Here is a 17,443-nt window from a genome sequence, read left to right on the forward strand (position 1 = left end):
TCTCTTCGGAAAGGATGGCAAGCAAGTGGAAATTTGATCAAGGGGATATCAGCCAGGGTTTGCATAGAGGGAGGTTGAGGAAATACAGGGAGTACTCCGCCCCTCCTCAGTCACTTGAATAGGGTCATTGATTAGACATTAATAAAATTGTCTTATCTTATACATTGTACCGATCTCTTCATAGGACTTCAAATTTTCATTCATAATTTCCATCTGCACAAAGACTTTTTGACATTCATGAGAGGAGAGTAGTAATGCAAGATAGGCCCCAGTTTGAAATTGAAATATTCCAATTAAATTCTTTCACTAGAGGCAATTCACTTTGAAAAATACCTAAGGATAAATCCACTTACCTTACTTTTGGTTTGATTGAATAGATCTCGTAAAGAGAACAAATCTATTTTCCAAGGGCCTCTGTGCAAGAAAACCACAAAACATATTTATTGTTGCATTCAAGTCTTTGCTATCATAGATAAATTTGGTCATTTTAACTGGAAATTAAATGAAATGACCTAAAGAAGAAAGATCATATCATTTATGTTTGAAAGGATTGACAACATAGATAGCATTTTCCTAAATGCTCCACCAATAAATCCAATAACTTTTAACAACACCATCTAACAAGGGCAAGTTGCCAAAGTTGCCCAGAGTAACATCATACATAAAAATAAATATTATAATAATAATAATTTTTCTTTTTTCTTTCCATGGTGAATCGGTAACTCATTGGGGTAATAACTATTTCATAAATGCCACAAAAAGGCCAGTTACAACATGTCTCCAGAGACTTGAACCCATGTCGTTGGGGAAACAAATTGTTCACTAAATCACTTGAGCTAAGATCCTTTGATAATGTTATAATAATAATACTAATAATAATGTATTTTTAAGGTCACAACTCACATCCAAGCCATAGACCAAATTGATGTATGAGACCCCCTTGTTTGTGAGACAAGGGACCCACCTCTGTGCAACAATTTGACTGCTAAAGTCTATGCAGGTGTGCATACTCTACCCCCTTCATAACATGTTATTAACCATTAGGCAACAAAAGTTGAAGACAGGCCATAGATGGAAACAAAAGACACACAATAGAATTCCAAAAACTACAAGATAAAACATTAGACAATGAGAAAATTGGTAGGAAACTAAAACAAATAATAGGAAAGGGGAGTAGAAGCTGATAACTTTGAAGTATTAATAAAAGGTAAGAAAATAAACACAATGATCACAATGGCACATGCCAGGAAGAGCATTACCAGCAATGGAACAACAAAAAAGGATCCCTATGATACGTGAATCACAAAATAAGCTTGATTAGGCTATCATGTCTCCAAGTTCAATGACAAAATCCAAGCTCCATATACAACAATATCTCTTGCAAGAAGAAGAAATGTTTCTGGCTCTGGCTCTCACAATAGTTTGCCATAGATCCCAGTAACTCTAATTGTGTCATTTTCAATCCCTAGAGACTGTGTCTCAACCAATGCTAATGTTTAACTTCATTCATTCAGGGTGGTGTCTGGTGTTCATAGGATTCTTCATAGCAGAAGTTTTATAGTGGTGGTAGTTATCCCCCTTAAGCAAGAGATGCAAATGTACAGTTTTCCTCTAACAAGCATCTATCATTTAAACTTTGTTATATCACTAATCCTATCATTCTTGTATTATTTCTGTATTGGAATCTTTGACTATAGTATCCCGGTTTACTAGTATTCCACATGACCCTGTAGGTGTCTAGAAATTGAAAATTAAGCACTCTAGTATTCTGGAAGGTTGTAAGAATGAGTGGACTAAGTCCTTCATGTTTCTTTTTTCCTTCGAATACTCATCGACAGTACTATATATGCTTTCCTACAAGTTGACTCCAAAATTCTAACTGTCAAGATCTAATTGGGAAATGGATCCATTTAGCTCTAACCAAGAAAATTTTGATCGAATTGATTAGTTTCTAACTTGCTATATATGTACCCCGAATGGATATTTATAGAGTTTTTCTAGTGGTGTTCTGTATAATGTTCTTTACTTGCATGGATGGTTCTTTAATTTTTGACTACAATGTTAATATAATCCACCTTACAAAATATATTGAATGCACATGTTGTAAGGTCAATAATTTGGTTTTTTTGCCAATAAAAAGAAAATTAGATAAGTGATTTGGACGTGAATAAGAGATATAATGGATCATGAGAACGCAACTGGGATTTTCTGCAAGCAAAAGTCATGAGTTGTGAACACAATTTCCTTTGAATAATTTGGAAACAATTACTACACAGCCATTCCAAACTATTGTTCCTCATTCAAATTACAACTCAACATCCTCGTTGTCTAATTCTCATACACATCCCTCCATTTTATTTAATTTGAATACATAATACACAAATTTGTAATTATATGAACCAAACTATAGAGCTACAAATTTTAAAACCATCAAAACACTTCTCAAAACAACATATTGTATAAACTCAAAATTATGATGTGTATATTCAAAGGTATAGACACCACATAATACGAAAAATTAGAACACAATAGAGAACTAAATATACAAAACATTGTTCTAGGAATAATGGACAACAAACAGAATGAACTCAATAACATAGTTTTATGAGAAAAAAAAAATCAGCATAAATCACATGATAATACATTTGTCGACACGTTTCGAACCAACAAGTGTGGTTCATCGTACGGACAAGTTGAAGAATCAGATCATGGCTACAAATTAAATAGGGAGAGAAAATCTTCCAACGGCTAGAAAAATGGCTATATTAGATCGTACTGGAAAAAATTGACCAAGAACGGCTAGAATTGACTATTCAAATTGTTAAATTATAATAATATTATTATGCTAAAACAAATATTATTTTAATACTCAGATTTGAGTTAACAATACTACTAGGAAATATTTGTAATAAAATTGATAGAAATGTTAACATATAAAAATAGAACTAGGGAAAATAAGTGATAGTAATCGAAAGGATTTGAAATTAACTAAACTAATAATAACTCATATTATATTATTATTATAATAATGTTATAGTATTTATTATTAATGGCATGTGTAACTAATTAATATAAATTTAATACTTAGGTTATTTTATGGGTATAAGTATTAACAGATCTAGGGATATTACTAATTGTAAGTATTTAATATTAACAAAAATAATATTAATTATTGCTATATTATATATACTAGATTAGTCAAGAAACGGGAATATTTATACTAATATTTAACATATATTATAAGCAATATTAACTAAAGTAACATTAGTTATTATTATATTCTTGTTGTAGTATTATTCTAATTATTAATGGTTAGGGTAAGTAACAGTAAGGATTTATTGTAATCTTATTATTAATATAATAGTGCTATAATAATAGTATTATTATTAAAGGTAACCAAATTTATTGGTATAGCTGTCTAATTTAGCTATTTAAATATCCTTATACTAGATAATTTAATCTAATCTAGTATATATAATATAGCAATAATTAATATTAAATACTTACAATTACTAATATCCCTAGATCCATTAATACTTATACCCATAAAATAACCTTACTATTAAATTTATATTAATTAGTTACACATGCCATTAATAATAAATACTATAACATTATTATAATAATAATATAATATGAGTTATTATTAGTTTAGGTAATATCAAATCCTTTTGATTACTATCAATTATTTTCCCTAGCTCTATTTTTATATGTTAACATTTCTATCAATTTTATTACAAATATTCCCTAGTAGTATTGTTAACTCAATCTGGGTATTAAAATAATATTTGTTTTAGCATAATAATATTATTATAATTTAACAATTTTAATAGTCAATTCTAGCCGTTTCTTTGTCAAATTTTTCTAGTATGATCTAATATAGCCATTAATCTAGCCGTTGGAAGATCTGCTCTCCCTATTTACTTTGTAGCCATGATCTGATTCTTCAACTTGTCTGTACGATGAACCACACTCGTTGGTTTGAAACGCGTCGACAAATGTATTATCATGTGATTTACGCCAAAAAAAAAATTCTCATAAACTCGATATGGATCACAGAAGCGTCAATTCAACAACATAATTTTATATTACTTGCAAAGAATAATTATAAAGAAATTGTTCATAACCCTCACTGTCTCACTACTCCAATGAAACACCCTTCTGTTCCTTTATAGACAAATAAGGCTTTGGTTTACAAGGAAATTCCATCATTGTTGTCGTGCATCTTCTCTACAAGATGAAAAAACACTAACCCTAGATGCCTAGAAAGAGTGCACCCGACTTACAAGAGAATATTTCCCATAATATAGTGCCTCCTTACCTAGGAAAGTGTGCCCTAATCTAAATATAGCTACTTTTCTTCCATGCACTTTTACTATAGATGGAAAAAATGCCCAAGACACTGAAAAAGAACTAAAACAACACTTATTACATGGAATTCGAGTGACTAACTAAACATAGAGACATGCTAAATATGACCATGTCAAATTTTGGGTCAACAGCTCACTCGAGACAGAATACATCAGCCATAAGATGCCTACAAAAGTAATGCACCTACTCTAGTGTGCATAATTAATGCACTTCAACCATCCACAAAAAATATTGTTGCATAGTAACCAAGGTGAACAAAACCTATTGGATATGTTGCATTGGATCCTAAAGGAGAATGCCTTCTAAGCTATAGGTAAACTAACATGTTGTTGAAGTAAAGGACCCCTCAAATCTCAACCACTCTTACCTTCTTTGCCTCCTTACTTGCCTTCGGAAAATGCAATAGCTAAACAATTTCATCTGGGTTCTTCTATAGTTGATGACCAGTTTCAAACCCTATTAGGCTTGCTCCTACATGTTACCACAAACCCATGATAATGTGGAGCAAGTGGACTGGGTAGGTGCAAGTCCTATGTGAGCCACAATTGCTTAGCCCAAACAATTCTCTGAATTTGATAGTGTGCTATCAGTAGTGTTCTCCCTGTTTATGGATGAGAAAGAAAATAAAATCTGAGTCCAGCCACCTATTCCTACTCATTAATACAGAGACAAACACTTATTGGCCCAAAAGTTATGTTGATTGGTTTTCTTTGCCCAAGGTCTTGTTTGTCAATTTGATTCAACTTTGTTGAAAAGATCAGATGCAACTATTACTGTAAAACATATCCATTGTGCCAACTTCGCTGCAATAATTTGCCCAATTTTTGACAGGAGGTTATGGTGCCCTGCTGCTTTACAGTCCACTAAAAATTAGAAATGACAAAGGGACATTCCAATACAGGTTTACTTTCCAATGGGATGTTGATTTAGTAGTGAGAAATCAATAGTTGGTTATGTCATAAGCCATACACCAAGTCTCCTATCTAGGGAAACCCCTCCCATCACCGACTATGTAATTAGGACTGGGTGAAAGTTCCAGGTAACTTTGATGGAACAACTCCCCCTATTTTTTTCTTTAGATACTAGATAAATATAAGTTTGACCCTTTCCCAAAGGATGTTGATTTCAAGGTAGCTTTCATAATAACTTTAAATTCTAAAGTTCATTTGACACAATAGAAACTTTAAAATACACAGTTTACTAGAAGTTGTCAACAACAATAGAAATTGTAACCTAACTTACTACTATAGTGGATAAATAGCCCAAATTTCCACTCAAGTACACCAATATTAAGATCTATGAAAATGGTACCCTGAAATCTAGACGTTGCTATAGAGTTGAAGCATAAACTTAAGAAAAATGGAGCAAAAACTTTCTTGTGTTTTGTGCAACAGAGGAAAAAAATATTTAGTGATGCCTGTATATCCTCGCACGCAACATTCTACGAAACAAATAGATGATGAGTCAATCAAACGTGATGCGATCACCTAGATTAACTTTGTTAGACATAACCAGAATGGATACAAAACAACTACAAGATCTGCATTCATTCAACTTTGTTGTTTCCATAGTTTTCATAAACCAATGGAGTGATGAATTGTTGAATAGTAACTATGGGTCATTCATCTACTCTTTGTTGTAGCTTTTCAAGCCAAGAGGAGATCTGTCCTGACATCTGTAGGTTGTTCTAAGATTACTTCCCTAGATTCTAAACAATGACATAATACACAGAATAACTAAGAAACCTATTCCTCAACAAAGTGATAATATTTGAAAGGACAATGGAGTTTCCCAAAGCCCAACAACTTTTAGCAAAGCTATATATCTAAAACTATTGTTATAATTATATGCAAATCCAAAAAATTATTCACATTCCTGTGTACTATGATGTTCTCCATACAAAACCCTATAGAGGCTATGATAACATAACACCAATGGCATGAAATCAGTACTCAATTTTACAATAGAGCCTGTTAGGTCTAAGTGTTGAACCTGGGAGCTATGATACCACTTGTAACACATCACCACCCTTTGTTTTTTTTGGGTCTTCCATAAGTGTTCAATATGTTTTCTCACCGCTAATCTAGTGTTCTTCTCTCACATGAGTTAAAATAACAATGCTTTTTTATCCTTTAGGGTTTGTCACAATCACAAATTTTCTTACCTCCTTTAGGATCAAGTACTATCCCTAGTAGAACTATGCACTACTCTAAGACCTAGTACTCTAGGATAGGGAGATAAGGTGATGAAGAGTGTCAAGAGAAGAAGGAGCAGGTCCAATGTACTACCCATCTCTAAGATAATATGGTCAAAAAAATGTATAAGAGGGCCCTCTGCTTCCCCTATTTATATAAGAGTACAATAAAGCCAACGACGTAAGGTAAGGCTAAGCCTTTGTAGGCATCCTCGTCTTGTACAAGATCATACACCCTCAATAAGAAAAAAGGGGCTATAGATTTCTAGGATAAATAAGGAGAATATTAAAGTACTAAGAATCAATACCCCCATATCTAAGTAGTCATGAATCATGATAGACACTTGTCCTCACTCTAGATTCATTTTTTAATAGTTTGTTCTAGACAATCTCTAAATTTCTTGCACATATTCTAGGGGAACCCATTATTTTTTATTGATAAATATGTTTGAGTAGCTCTTCCCTAAGAATTGATTGTGAGTTGGTAAAGAGACTCATTGCAATGGGAAAAGGTCCATTCTGGGCATTTTTCTCGGTAGTAGAAAGCCTAGAGATGAAGCTATTTGTCAAGATATTCCCTTGTTGTATTCATTAGTATGGGACCATATCTTGAGTATGGGGTACCCACGTCTCTTTAAGGGTAATCATTTGTTTTCATGATAAAATAATGATGATTGGGAGCTCTTTGGAAAAGGGACCTAGAGTCATTAATGCTCTAGGAATTCTGTTGGATTTTTATGGAACACAAGCACTTGATTTCTAGCATGGTACAATTTGTGTCCTTGGCTAGGGATCAACTGTAAACATTTTGTATACATTTAAGAAAATACGTTTTTCATGTAGAAGACACTTTTATCTCTCTGATTATCCGGAGTAAATCAGACATTGTTTTCAACCCTTCCCTTAGCACCAGGAAACCATTGTCCCTTAGAATTTGAGCATTCAGAATCCCCGTCTATGGTTGGCCTCTCAAACCTTATATCACCACTGCTATGTGAGCTAGATTTTGGATCATCATCATGAAAATCGCTATTGTTGCAACTCCATTCAATGTAGTACATTTCACCTAATCTCTACAATAGGAAATTTGTTTTTTAACCATACATATATATTATTATGTTCAATTCTACTTTACAATCTAGGTAACAGAGGGAACAATGATTTGTTTTTCGTATCTTCACATTAGAATTAAGTTACTAGTTCCTTTCACATAGCACCTATTCCGGTATTTTTATAACCTTGGTAATGTAATATAGTGCCGATATGATGCAAACAATCAACAAAGAGAACAACTGCTACCCCTAGATTTATCAACCCTACCACATTTCATCAATTGTTGAGAAGTCAATTCCATAATGGATAAAACCCTCAAAACTAAATGGGAAACCAAGCTTCAAATGAATGCTTGTTTGTTCATTTCTATAATTCTTTAGTTACGATGCAATTTATGGCACTAGTGCCTCATGTTTGAAATTGAATGCATAAAAATTTAACCCCGGCTAACCCCAACAGAGTCCAAAATATTAAAAAATAATAGAGAAAACTTCATCCCATTAGAGCCTTGGTTGGGTAGTAAACTAGCATCTCGACTTAAAACTAAAGTTAGGTGTTTCATATCTACAAATGTGGTCCAAGGAAAATTGTTTTTGGCCTTTTGATAGTTGTTGGTCCTTGGTCCCGAAAGTGGACTAGAGTAGAGCCAATGGTGACTCGGTAAAGGGCTCGACACATTAAATGCCAATGTTATTGGAAAGGAGGTCTATGTGCCCATATTGTTTAATCATGGTCCACACTACGTTTGATATGCTCTAGTCTGAGAGCTCATTGCCTTCCAACAAGTGCACACCAGGATGCTTGTCGAGGCCTCTCATCGATCCCACAGATTGATTCATGGCTACAATTCGCTATTTCTGATAAGTGATGCAAGGGCCAACGTGTAGTTAATACCTCCGATTGTGCATCCTATGACTATCATCACATTGGGTTTCTTTTCCATGGAGAGAAAATATTTAGGTTTATCTTTTTAGTGTTATGTATGTTTGAATCGCAACTCGACTTAGACAATAGACATGCTACCGCATTAGGACACAAAGTGTGGATGCCAGAAAGTGGTGATAACATGATGTATAGCTTGTGGCAAGGTGAGGACACCAACCAACAAGTGAGAAACACAATCAACAATAACTTTGACTCAGGGATTGAGAAAAATCCCCACTGTGGAACAAAGAGCACAAATTTTATGGATCACAATTGCTAACAATCGCTTGTTTTCCCAGAGATACTCAAAGCAGGGCCCCTTTCTCCTGTAAGCAGATAGGATGTATGCATCGACATGTCATTACCTGATCTAGGTGGCTCCAGAGAGACACACAGGAAAAAGAGGACTCAAAAATCAAAGTGCTCAGAATGACTTTGACCTAGGAGTAGAATGTAGATCTCGTTGTCCTAATCGTGGAGGTGAAAAGGGTTTGTCAAAACAAGCTTGTATGCAAAAGATAAAGCTCTTCAAAGTTTGACATGACAGGGGAAAAGTGGGGCCCACAGTGTGCCACATGGCATCCCAGTAAGCAGGTGGGACCCACATGGCAGCCCATCAGCCATTGACACTTTGCATTCTTTCATTGATCTCCTAAACCTGCATAGAAATATGGAAAATGGTTATTCATTTTAATACATAGTTATTAATATAACTATATAAACAAAAATTATTATAAGGCCGACGAGCTACAACCTCTCGCCAACCAAATCGCCCCTTTAATCAACAAATCGCATATATGTTAAGGCCGACGGCCATAACCCTTGCCGGCCTTATCGCAATCACAACCCTTCAATATATTATTTTGGATCGATGGGCCAACCCCTGTCGAACCCTCCTCCACCACATCCTATATATATCTATATATATATATATATATATATATATATATATATATATATATATATATATATATAGATATATATATATATATATCTCCCTGATCCCATATATCACACTGATATATATGTGGAGGACTGTGAACCAAAGCGCCCATTGTGATGCACCGACAGCGCGCGCGCCAATCGCCGATTCAACTATTATCGCATTGATTTTATCGGTGTCGATCACCGATTTAATCGGCGCCAATCACTATCAATCGCCGATTATGGAAATGCCGATTGCCGATTTTGAAACCGCCGATCTCCAATTATGGAAATGTCGATCGCTGATTTTTAATAGCGCCGATAGCCGATCTTAATGAACGCCGACAACAATTAATACAGGACAACCCCCAAGTGGGTGGACCCAAATATCATATACGCAAAACTTGAATGCCACCATAAGTTGTAACATCATGGGAGGATTAGGGGCGAGCCGCCCAATGCAAACCCGACCCCCTAGTTATGCACTTTGTCTTTATAAAAATATTTTTTGTAACGGTGGATGGGTGGAGGTGGGATTTGACCACCTGACCTCCCCCATAATAAACAGGATCGCTACCAATGCACCATAACAAACCTCTTGGTGACTCCGTCGATAAAAATTTATATAAACTCAGAATTTTACTAGTGCACATAGCTCAAGACAGAGGAGAGAGACTGCAGGCACAGATTCTAATGCAGAATGCGGGCATGCTTTTCGAGGCAATTAATTAATATTTTAATGCAGGAACCATGAATTTTGCAGGAGGGAAAAATTTTCACTTTGTCAGAAATTGACAAATTTTATATGGATTTTACACTTCTCGTCACCACGAACACAATGGTGCTCTTCATTTCTTCATCAGAGTTCTACATTTTTTGGTAATTTCTAGAATTCTCGTGGAACCATGATTTCGGCAAAAACAGGGAGCAGAACCATGAGCCATGAAATTTTCTCGAGGTAAAATTTTGACATTTCAGAATATAGTCAAGTTTATACTTGATGGTTTTCTACAGGGATCACAATGGCAAGATCAGATTTGCCATATGAGTTGCAGATTTTCAGTCCATCCATGGAGCAGAATCTTTGAGGAATCCCGGGGAATCTAAAAGATTCCTTAAGCCCAGAATTCTCAACTTCTCAGAATTCGGATTTTGGATAGTCGATTCAGCACTACTCGACACCACAAATCTGATGGTGTCTTTATATTTCTTATTCTCTCATTTCTTCTTCTAGCCACTTTTCTAAGTGCCAGTGCAGATGTCCACATTCATGTGCGAGTAGCCATCTTCATATGATTGATGCCTTGAGATCAATGGTCCGAGCAGCTTCAGCAGTGTGACATCCACTTCTTCAGATGGCCCTTGGTTGTGAGGTATATGATGTGTTCATGTACTTCTTCTTTCTGCATTATGTTGTACAGATCCTTGATTGATGTTGATGCAGGATCTTGTTTATTACATGTTGTCATGATTCCTTGCTTGATTTGATGTGGAATCTTCTATGTGATGTACTTGTTGTCATAACTCATCATGTTATGTTTTGAGATCCCTTGTTGTATGTTGCTAGGATACTCTTGTTGTCATCATGCATGTGTTTTGTTTTGACATCCCTTTTGTGCCATGTTGGTGGGATGCTCACCATGCATGTTTTTGTGTCATACTGATAGGAGTCTTTTGACTGAGAATTCCATTAGTGGAATATCTCTTCGAGCCACTCTTGCGTGAGGGCATTTTTCCTTGTATGATCGAGACATCATCTCTGTGTACATCACCATTATTGATAGCACTTAATGCAATGGCCTACACCATCTTGACACTGGGGCCCGGAGATGTAGTCCCTCTTGGATGAACTCTGTTATCAATGCTTATGTTTTTATGTGCTTCTTTACAGCATGGAGATGTATTCATTAATGTTCTTTTAAATTGCAATTTAACACATCACGAAAGTAAAAGGTCTTGGAAGGATCCTTCTTCACACCTGGACCTGGATCAAGTGGTGTCAGAGCAGTCTTTTTGTTGATGTGAATTGCAGTGTGAACAATGACAAAGGATGAAAGAGCGATGTACGAGACCATGCTTGACATTTCCAAAAGAGTGGAAATCATGTATGAAACTCTGCAGAAATAGAAAAAGGAAAAGGAGCAGTTGGAGCTTCAGTTTCAAGCCACAGAAGAGGCCATGGAAGAACTGGAGCAAAACAAACATAATCTTCAAACAAAGAATGATGAATTGAAGATGCGCCTACATGAAGAGAAAGAGGAAAAACAAAGTTTTCTACGACAACTGCAAGCAAAGGACGAGACCTTGGAAAAGCTGTAGCGTAACCCATGTGAGGTAAAAAGTAGTTCTCCATCTTCATGTATGTTTCCTGATGATGATTTCGCTGTGTTTGAAAATCACACCACAGGAATTGGCTCCAAACTGTTAAAGAGAATGGGGTATGAAGGAAAAGTCTTGGGCGTTAATGGCCAAGGCATTGTCAACCCCATCAAAGTAGAGGAATTACCCCATCAAGAAGGACTTGAGTATGTCAGGAAGGAAGTTGGGGAATGTGCTGAGACAGTTATCGAACCACCAAAAATGGATGATGAGTGGCCCTCATCATTTCTTTCCAAATCAAAAGAGAAGGTAAAAGATGTTGATTTCCTTTAGATTTCATCTTCTCATAGTATGATTTCTATTGGAGATTTGGAGATCCCAATTACAGGGACAAACATTAGGCTTCTTACAAGGATGAGGCACGAGGAGAAAGAAGAACTTGGTGCTAATAACCAAGGCATCACTCAACCTTTGGAGGTTGTGCATGAACATCAATTTTCAGGCTCGAGATACACTAAAGAAGAGTGCTCAAAGGTGTCAGATTCGTCCGAGACATCGTCGAGGAAAGAGAATGATGGGAAAACATCCCCATCATCCCATGGCAATTTCCATTGCAGGGAGAGAGCTGAGACAAGCTCTCATCGCCATACTGACATCAGAGACAGCAAGGGAAGGTATAACCATTTTCGATCTTCGAATGTTCATTTTGATTATGATCATGTTGTTAATAATGAACGAAGATCAAGGCATCAAAAAACATGTACCTTTTGTGGTTTACCTAACCATACATTTTCTAAGTCTTGGAAAAGAATGGCAGCACTGATGAGGTGTGAAATACCCTCTCAACAACATGAAAAGAAATAGGTTAAGGAGATATGGAGGAAGAAAACCTACTGCAGTCATTGCGACAAAAATGGCCATCAAAGAGCCACTTGTTGGAAGCTCCATCCAGAGCAGCACCTTAAAGACAAAGCATCGATGCGTGAACCAGGAAGAGCAATTGTTCGACAAGCAAAACCACCTCAAGGAGGTGACCCATTCACATTGATAAGTGAAAAATGGTTTTTTTTACATGTTGTCAGTTCATGGTTATTATTTTGTAAATCATTTGTTGCATTTTAAAGTGTAAAAGTGATGATGTGTTTCCATCACTTATTCAGCAACAATGGTGTCTGATCATGCTTTGAGTCATATTTTAGTTTCATGTTAAAACTATGAAAGTGATGTTATGTTTCCATCACTTGTCAAAACAATAATGTTTGGCCTTGTGTATGTAAATCATGTGTTGCAGTGATGATGTGTTTTCCATCACTTTTGAAGCAACAATGATATGTTGGCATTGTTGTCATAGTTGGGGTATTACGTCCATCTTGTTGTAAACTTGACCACCGAGTATGTGTTATAAACCCGTGGCAAGTGTGGGGATGTTTGGGTCTTTAGTTGGTCATGTCATGCAATTTGCAAACAAGGTACTATAGGTTGCAGAAGTAGTAGGTGTCGGTTTGTCGCTTAAGGCTCTGAAGAACAAAGGTGAAGGAGATGCAAGTGAGACCTTTTCAGGACACTTGTGATGCAGACAAGGTATGGAGAAAGTGCATATTATTTTTCATTCTTTTGGAGGACCAAAAGCTCCTCAGTGGGGAGGATTGATCCAGGTGGCTCCAGAGAGACACACAGGGCAAAGAGGACTCAAAAATCAAAGTTCTTAGAATGACTTTGACCCAGGACCAGATCGTAGATCTCATCGTCCTGATCGTGGTGGTGCAAACAGTTGGTCAAATTGAGCTCGTATGCAAAAGATATAGGTCTCAAAAGTTTGACATGGCAGGGGAAAAGTGGGGCCCACAGTGTGCCACATGGCATCCTAGTAAGCAGGTGGAACCCACATGGCAGCCCATCAGCCATTGACACTTGGCGTTCTTTCATTGGTCTCCTAAACCTGCATAGGAGACAAATATCATTTTTAAAATATGGAAAATGGTTATTCATTTTAATATATAGTTATTAATATAACTATATAAACCAAAATTATTATAAGGCCGACGGGCCACAACCTCCAGCCGACCAAATCGCCCATTCAAGCAACAAATTGCATATATGTTAAGGTTGATGGCCATAACCCCTACCGGCCTTATCGCAATCGCAACCCTTCAATATATTGTATTGGGTCGGCGGGCCATAACCCCCATCGAACCCTCCTCCACCGCATACTATATATATATCTATATATAGATATATATATATCTATCTATATATATATATATATATATATATATATATATATATAGATATATATATATATATATATATATATATATATATATATATATATATATATATATATATATATATATATATATATATATATATATATATATCGCCCCAATCCCATATATCACGTTGATATATATGCAGAGGACTATGAACCAAAGCGTTGATTGTGATGCACCGATAGCGCGCGCGCCGATCGCCGATATGTATGCTGCCATATTCGATTGTCGATTCAATTGTTATCGTGCCGATTTTATTTGGGTTGACCAGCGTCGATCGCCGATTTAATCGGCGTCGATCACTACTGATCGCCGATTATGGAAACGTCGATCGCCAATTTTGAAATCATCGATCACCGATTTTGAAATTGTCGATCGCCGATTATGGAAATGTCGATTGTCGATTATGGAAACGCCAATCGCTGATTTTTAATAGCGCCGATCGTCGATCTTAATAAACTCTGACAATAGCTAATATGGTACCGGCAGGGGTCGAACCCACCCAGCCCACGTGGCCAACCCCCACGCGGGTGGACCCAAATATCATATACGCCAAACTTGAATGCCACCATAAGTTGTAACAGCACGGGAGGATTAGGGGCAGGCCGCCCAATGCGGATCTGACCCCCCAGTTATGCACTTTGTTTTTACAAAAATATTTGTTGTAATGGTGGATGGGTGGAGGCGGGATTTGACCACCCGACCTCCCCCATAATAAACGAAATCGTTACCAATGCACCATAACAAACCTCTTGGTAACTCCGCCGATAAAAATTTATATAAACTCATAATTTTACCAGTGCACACAGTTAGAGACAGAGGAGAGAGACTGTAGGCACAGAGTCTGAGGCAAAATGAGGGCATGCTTTTTGAGGCAATTAATTAATATTTTAATGCAGGAACCACGAATTTTGTAGGAGGGCAAAATTTTCACTTCGTCATAAATTGACAAATTTTATATGGATTTTACACCTCTCGTCGCCACGAACACAATGCTGCTATTCGTTTCTTCATTAGAGTTATGCATTTTTCAGTTATTTCCAGAATGCACGTGGAACCATGATTTCAGCAAAAATAGGGAGCAGAACCATGAGCCATGAAATTTTCCCAAGGAGGTAAAATTTTGACATTTCAAAATATAGTCAAGTTTATACTTGTTTTTCATGGTTTTCTACAGGGATCACAATGACGAGATCATATTCGCCATCTGAGTTGCAAATTTGGAGTCCATCCATGGAGCAGAATCTTTGAGGAATCCCAGGGGAATCTAAAAGATTCCTTGAGCCCAGAATTCTCAACTTCTTAGAATTTAGATTTTGGACAGTCGATTCAGCACTACTCGACGCCACAAATCTTATGGTGTCTTCAGATTTCTTATTCTCTCATTTCTTATTCTAGCCACTTTTTTAAGTGTCAGCACAGATGTCCACATTCATGTGTGAGCAGCCATCTTCATACGATCGATGCCTTGAGATCGATGGTCCGAGCAGCTTCAGCAGTGTGACATCCACTTCTTCAGATGGCCCTTGGTTGTGAGGTATATGATGTGTTCATGTACTTCTTCTTTCTGCATTATGTTGTACAGATCCTTTATTGATGTTGATGCAGGATCTTGTTTATTACATGTTGTCATGATTCCTTGCTTGATTTGATGCAGAATCTTCTACGTGATGTATTTGTTGTCATAACTCATCATGTTATGTTTTGAGATCCCTTGTTGTATGTTGTTGGGATACTTTTTTTGTTGTCATGCATGTGTTTTATTTTGACATCCCTTTTGTGCCATGTTGGCGGGATGCTCACCATGCATGTTTTTGTGTCATACTGATAGGATTCTTTTGACTGAGAATTCCAGTAGTGGAATATCTCTTAAAGCCACTCTTGCATGAGGGCATTTCTCCTTGTATGATCGAGACATCATCTCTGTGTACATCACCATTATTGATAGCACTTAATGCAGTGGCCTACACCATCTTGACACCGAGGCCCGGAGACGTAGTCCCTCCTGGACGAACTCTGTTATCAATGCTTATGGTTTCATGTGCTGATGATTGTTATGTTCCTCTTCTTTACAGCATGCAGATGTATTCATTAATGTTCTTTTAAATTGCAATTTAACGAATCACGAAAGTAAAAGGTCTTGGAAGGGTCCTTCTTCACACCCGGACTTGGATCATTACCCCAACATATTATACATAAGATCATTTCATATCGAACCCAACACACTATATACACGCCATATACAACACAGGCAATACATTATATATTGTTACCTCTGTAACATAACCCATAACTAGATTTTGTCTTGCCATTATTTAAACATAGTTCACTATACAACACGACATGCACATTACACATTTTGGTCCTCTGTAACATAACCCATAACTAGATTTTGTCCTGGCACTATTTAAACATAGTTCACTATACAACACAGCATGCACATTACACATTTTGATCCTCTGTAACATAACATTAGAAGAGCCACAACAAGGACTAAGATGAGAGGAATACTTATCATACTAAACCACAGGAAACTGATTCAAGGATGAGATCTCTCCTCCCAACCTTAGGCAGGTTGCAAATTGAACTCTCTCTTATGCAACTGCCACCCCCGAGCTAAACTCCAAGGCATAACAAGATGCTCCAGGGGACTGCTCTCGTGACCAAAAATAGGACGATTTTTCCTGAATCCCCTCACCTGATGGAAAAAGAGCTTGCTTTTGGACATTGTTTGAACTTGTGGTCTCCCCCCTTTTTTTCCTTTTGTTCATCATTTTTGGTTGGTTATTTTTCCTTGTTGGCCAAATTTTTTTTCCACCAATCATATGAAGCCAATTTATAGTTTAGTTTCAGATTTTCTTTTAAGGTTGTTAGCCTTGTCATCATTGGTTGGCCTGCCCAATATTGTAAGTCAATCATCATCATACAACCTGCCCTTTTTGCTTGCCATGTGTCAATATTCATGGCTTGATAGAAGAAATATATTATTCCCCTAGCAGCCCCCCCTCAGCTGTGGAATTAGTTTCCCTTGGCTCAATTTTTATGCCTATATTTTTATCTTTCATATTTTACAATCTTATATGGTGAAAAAAAATGGGGCTGTCACAAATATGCAAGTTATATTTTTCATTTTTCTCTTATACCAAAGCATTAGGTCCATCAAAAAGCTTCTAACATGAGAGATTTCTTTGTTTTCAAAGGAACAAACCTGTTAAAAACTCTAATGCACATCCAGCTATCAGTAACATTGTCTAAGGGCATCAACGAAGAGTAGTAAGGGGATAACAAACTCCTCCCTAGATCCATAGTTTAAGAATGGTTGGCTTGAGAGTACTTACTTTTCCATTATCCTATCCCTGATAAATCTTCTTTTTGTGCTCTATTTATC

Source organism: Pinus tabuliformis, chromosome 7 (assembly GCF_031772625.1).
Source record: "Pinus tabuliformis cultivar Carrire ecotype Pingquan chromosome 7, CPIR1, whole genome shotgun sequence".
Taxonomy (NCBI): Eukaryota; Viridiplantae; Streptophyta; class Pinopsida; order Pinales; family Pinaceae; genus Pinus; species Pinus tabuliformis.